The following is a 6181-nucleotide window of genomic DNA, read 5'->3' as shown; positions in this document are numbered from 1 at the left end:
CAGAAGAAACTTAAAACCAAACCTCTCCATCCTTAAGGGACTTGAAATCTATGAGGGTAAAAGAGACTAACCAAAACACTGGAGAACAATTTCAAAAAAATTTTTAGCTGTATGCTGCAAAGAATCCTTGGGTAGATGGGTGGGTGGCAAATATATGGCAAAGAGCATTCAATAAATATTTGTTCAATTAATAAATGCATTCAGATACTCTGCTTGAAAAATACCTACCTTGTTACTCTTCAAGTTTTATCAACACCAAAGACTCTGAAATCTGCTTACTCTACCGTTGCTCATATATATCCCACCAAAAGAAGTCAACATTTGTAGAGAGCAGCCCTTCTTTCAAAGATGTGATTTTTCAAAAGCACACACAGGCCTTCAAAGGAGATTACCTACATCATTATATTTTATAATTCCAGAAGTAATAGAACACCCCCCCCCCCAAAAAAAAGCTCAATTCTGGAGAACAAACAGAAACAAGCCATACTGTGTTAACTACTTCAATTGCTTGCAACCAGATTCACAGTGGATGATAAACACACATACATAAATAAGGACAAACTAAGATGCACATGTGTAAACTATGTGTAAACTGAATTTAGGTAGTGACTAATGCCTCCAGTGGCTTCTAAAAGAGTTCTAGAAACAAAGACCTGCATCTGAAAATTAGCAAGGGTAATCTCTGGTCTTGGATCAAAATTCTTAAGGGATCCTGTAGTTTGTTTTTGACTGACCTTGCAAAAACATTCTGAAAAATCTCCAATACCCTCTCTTTCCTTCACCTCCTTCCAACTCCATGGTTCCTGAGCTGTCTTCTTTTTCTTGCACAAGCCACAGTGAAATTGGTGAAAGTTAACAGCATTTTATCACCTAGTTTATACTTGTTTTTCATTCAAAGCAGCCTCCCTCCAAAAGTCTCTTTTTAGAATTTCATTAAAACTAATCCTCTTTGATTCCTCCTCCTCAAGGCTCACATCCTCAAAGTCACCTTGCCCTCACACCTTTTACTTTAATCCTCTACATCTGGTCACTCACTTATCAATTAACAAATTAATCCAGGAGCTGAGTACAAAGGAGTGGATGAGACAGTCACTGACTTGAGGGGACTTTCAATCTCAGCCTAAAACCTGAGCCTATACAGACAAGGCTACCCACAGAGGTAAAATATATATGGGTATGTGCGATTATCGGGAGCCTTATTTTTGCCAGTGTTGTATTAGCTCCTTTACTGCTCCCAGCAGGTTAGAAAGCCACAGATATATCAGGATGAGAGAGAGAACAAATCAACATTTATATCTAAAATTGAGGCTTAGGGCAGATGGGAGAAAAAAGATTCCCAAGGAATTTATGTCACTGATCTTTTCTATTTCTCTTCTCCCAATTTCTCACTGTTGAATCCAAACCTGCTTTTCTCTTAATTAAAAAAAAAAAAAAAAAAAAAAGGTATTTCAGGGTCAGAAAACTTTCCCACGTGAAAAGCTGATTGGTTAAGTAACACCAGAAAACAGCCATAACAGCCATGCTCACACCAGACCAAACTCCTAGATCTAGCTCACTCTGAAGTGAAAGGCAATTTGCTTTCTTGCTTGGGAAGACAGGAGAAATTCTCCAAGAATATTTTTCAAGCCCTCCTCCATTTCAGGGTGATTATTGGTTTGGAACACAGATGTCACTGAAAAGAAGGAATCTTTCAGAGTAGTCAAGCTGAAAGTTGTACACAACAGATTCCTCCAATACTACTCTCAAATTAAATAATCCATGGGTGTTCCCCCAGATTGTTAACTCCTCAAAAGCAAGTATCATGTCCATTTTGTCTTCTGTTTACCAATGTATACTAGGCACCAACCACAGGTATTCATTAAATACTTGCCAAACAAATTATTAGATTTTCTTCCTTTTGGTTTTTGCAGCAATCAGGTACCCACCTCCCACCAGCTTGATGTCATAGCCCAAGCAGATTATCAACTCACAAATTATTATGGCTTCAAGGTGCAAGTACAGGGAGGAAAAAGATGGACCAATGAACTCTTATGAAACCCTGAGCCTGTTTTTCTTGCCTACTGCTGTGTAACAAGCAAAACCCCCACAGGACTGAATGGAGGAGGTAGATTACCTTCCCGTGGCAGAGTTTCTACCTGGAGGTGGATGGGAATTAAAGACTGATAAAAGTAGGGACCAGCCAACACACCATTTCTTAAGTCTCTAGAAATGTCTTGAGCATACCAAATGAAAGAGCAGCACACAATGATGTGAATACAAAACTGCTCAATGGTTTTCAGGATGGGGCAAATTTATATAGTATATATGACCTCAGCCCAAGCAGCTTATTTCCTTCCTGGCTGGTTAGAGATATGTGTTCACACTGCATTTGGATGGGTGGCTGGTCCCATGTAAAATAAACCGGAAATCAGAGCCACCACAGTGAAGGGTTCTGGTTTGCTAATGGTGTGGAAGGGAGGGAGCATCAGCCCTCTCAGATAGCATGTTCCCAGACAGCATGTTCCCAATTATCAGGCAGTTCTACTACACCTAGGATGTCACCAGCTCCTGCCACTGGTCCCAGCTGGGTAAGGGGTTATCCAAAGGGGAAATGACTCAGAGGATACATCTTAGTGGCCTGGAGTTAGATATTATTTTCGAACTGCAAAGAAGCACAGTACAGAGATAAAATAGTTAAGCAGGCCCAACTTAAGAACAACAGTGCCCATTTTAAGAACAGTTCTACCCTTAAAGACACATTCCCCTTTGTAATTTCAGTATTAGACTCAAAACCATAATAACAGAAGGGGCATGAATTTGTTCCTAGCAATATGAATCACACTCCCTGCTGGCTCCCAATCCCCTTTCCTGGGACAGGTCTAGAGAAGAGAACTCAAACACACTGGGGTAGAAAGAGCATTAGACTAGGAATCTGGAGCTCTGCTTCTCTCCTGGCCCTCCCTTTACTCAGAGAAGTCAGCTCTGAGCATTCATTTTCCATGTTTCCTTTCTATAAAGTGAGGAGGTAGAATGAGATTATCCCCAAAGTCCCATCCTTCCAACTCCAGCAACTCATGAGCCTACAGAATTTCTCAACTGTACAATAAATTTTGTAGTAACATCTGGATAATATAGTCAAGAATTCAGACCTTCAGATAAGAGTCTTATCTCACTTCACTTAACCTTTTGAGACTCCTAGGACTTGGGAATAGAACTTGCATTAACATAACAGGTAGAGCCCACTCCAAATCCAAAACTTTTGGCAATGAATTGTGACAGGGAAATTATGAATGTATTCACACACATTTACTTACACACACACACAGGAACTTTCTGGAAGGACTGACCCTTGAGTTTGGCTCCACATACAGAAACCTAATACAAGTATAGGAGAAAATAATTCAAGTTCCTGTTTGGTGGACATGTGCCCTATGACCTACATATTTCTCTGGCGTGGAACCACTGTGACTCTCCAATAAAAACTTAGGTAGCCAGCATAGGCACACCTGATCTAGAAGCAGAGAAAGCAAGACCAGCTACTGCATTATTTTAGTAACAGGGCTGGTATGATGTAAAAACCACCCAGGGGTAGATCCTGTAGAGGAAATGACACTCCCAGAAGCAATATCTGTTCTTCTTTGTGTCTGGCATGATCTATATTTTTAACCTCAGGTGCAACTGAAGTCCACCAGTAAACGGCCCTCCCCACTACCTCAATGGTTGGCTCTCTATTCAGTAAGCATTCCACTCCCCAGCCTAGAAGCCTCCAAGCAGGGGTACAAGCCCTGGCATGGGATTTTTCATAAGGAAAGGAAATGCTTCTGAGAACTGTAACTTATATTTGATAAGGAAGGCTCTATGGGGTTCATGGTAAAGTTCTCTCCATAAAACACAATGATGTGATTTAGAATGAGGCTTCACACTGAAAACCTTTAAAAAAAAATAAAGCAGCAGTACATGTGCACTGAATTTAGGCGCACTGCATCTCTCAACTCTCACTACCGTTTGCACCAAAGATGTGGAAACAATGCTATTGGAGAATTCAAACTTCATAAACACAAGATTCTGTGTGTGTGTGTGTGTATGTGTGTGTGTGTGTGTGTGTGTGTGTAACATCTTTTCTTAATTCAGAGCAATATCCTTAATACCAAGACACTTTGCTATAACACTGTTCTTCCCCAAACAAACTACATAACCAATTATCATGGTAACTCCAAAGTAAAATTTGAATGCAGCTTTTAAAATATCTCCCTGAGAAATGAAAATATATGTCCGCAGAAAACCTTATACATGGATGTTTATAACTACATCATTCCTAATAACCCAAAAAACAGCCCTGGCCGGTTTGGCTCAGCGGTTAGAGCATGGGCCTGCGGTCCGGAGAGACCCGGGTTCGGTTTCCGCTAAGGGCACGTACTTTGGTTGCAGTTTGTCCCCGGCCCTGGTTGGTCGTGCGGTGGCAGCCACTCGATGTGTCCCTTTCACATCGATGTTTCTCTCTCTGTCTCTTCCTCTCTCTCCCTCCCACTCTATCTGTACAAAAAATGGAAAAACGTCCTCGGGTGAATATTAAAAAAACAAACAAACAAACAAACAAACAACCCAAATCTCCAAGAGCTGATGAATGGATAAAAAAAAAGGTGGTATATCTATACAAGATTATTTAGCAATAAAGTGGAATGAAGTACTGCTACATGCTACAACATGGATAAGCCTCAACAACATTATGCTAAGTGAAAGAAGTTAATTACTAAAGACCACATATTGTATGATTCTGTTTACATGAAATGTCCAAATAGATAAACTACAGGGAAAATAGACTAATTAGTGGTGGCCATAGGCTGGGAGCACTGTAGAAGAACAGGGAGTGACTACTAATAGGGTTTGTTTTTAGATGATGAAAATGTTCTAAAATTAGATTGTGGTGATGGTTATACAACTCTATAAATATACTAAAGTCCATTGAATTGTACACTTTAAATGGGTGAATTTTATTTTATATATTTATATATATATATATGGTCTCAATAAAGTTATTTTTTATTTTTAATATGCTTTTATTCACTTCAGAAAGAGGGAGGGAGAGGGAGAGAGAGAGAGAGAAACATCACTGATGAGGGAAACATCGATTGGCTGTCTCCTCTCCCTACTGGGGATCAAGCCTGCAACCCAGGCATGTGCCCTGATAGGACCTCCTGGTGCATAGGTCGATGCTCTCAACCCCTGAGCCATACTGGCCAGGATCAATAAAGCTGTTTTTAAAAATATATATATTAGACAAAATAAAATCACCCCTCTGGGGGGAAAAAATCTCCTTGAGAAAACTTAGAAATAATTTAGATGTATAAGAGATGATATTTAAGTAACAGATGATCTAGTTGATGGGATACGTATTATAAAGCCATTGAAAATAATTACAAAAGGCTATGTGCTATAGAAAAAGGTTTGTGGTATAGTGCTAAGTGAAAAAAAATTGAATGTAGTCAGATTACCAACTAAAAGAAAAAATAAAATACATGGAAATGATGTTTGTGTTAGGTAGTAGAATCATGGTGACTTTTTCTCATTTATTTTCCAAGCTTTCTGTAAAATTGTCTCAGTGTATTGATTAAAAATAAAACACACCCTCAGTCTTCCTTCAGATAGATTGCCTACCTATACTTTAAAATGCAAAATAAGCAAAACCACCTTGCTCTCTTTTTCAAATTCCCATTCTTAAACCTCCACCCACTTGAGTTCATTGAGATCAACTCAGAACAGCCCAAAGAAGGAAGAATAGGATAAACACTCCTATTCTATTCCCAGAAGCCAGCCTCATTTTACTGGCTATTTCAGAAGCCAAAGCCTAGTGTAGCCAAAATTTCAGCAAGAAGAGTCTGCACTCATTCCACGCCCTAACCTTAAACTTCTGTGGGTGAAGGCAAATAAATCACTGCTAGCAAGAGGCTGGACTTGGAAAGACTAGACGTTCCCCCTCCTAAGAAAGGATGGTTAGAAAGGGAGGACTGGGAAATAGCCCCTATTTCTGTCTCTTCTCATGAGGTTTTATGTCCAATCTCCAAGTACAGGAGAAAAGAATTCTGAATCATTTCATTTTCACCACAGAAGATCCTCTTCTGAGTAATAAAGAGCTGTCAGTTACCAACTCTACTGTCAGTTACCAACTCTGCCGTGTGCAAACCCACTGAGAACCTATTACTGT

This window comes from Molossus molossus, unplaced genomic scaffold (assembly GCF_014108415.1).
Source record: "Molossus molossus isolate mMolMol1 unplaced genomic scaffold, mMolMol1.p scaffold_m16_p_1, whole genome shotgun sequence".
NCBI classification, from domain to species: Eukaryota; Metazoa; Chordata; class Mammalia; order Chiroptera; family Molossidae; genus Molossus; species Molossus molossus.
This window is presented reverse-complemented; position numbering follows the sequence as displayed.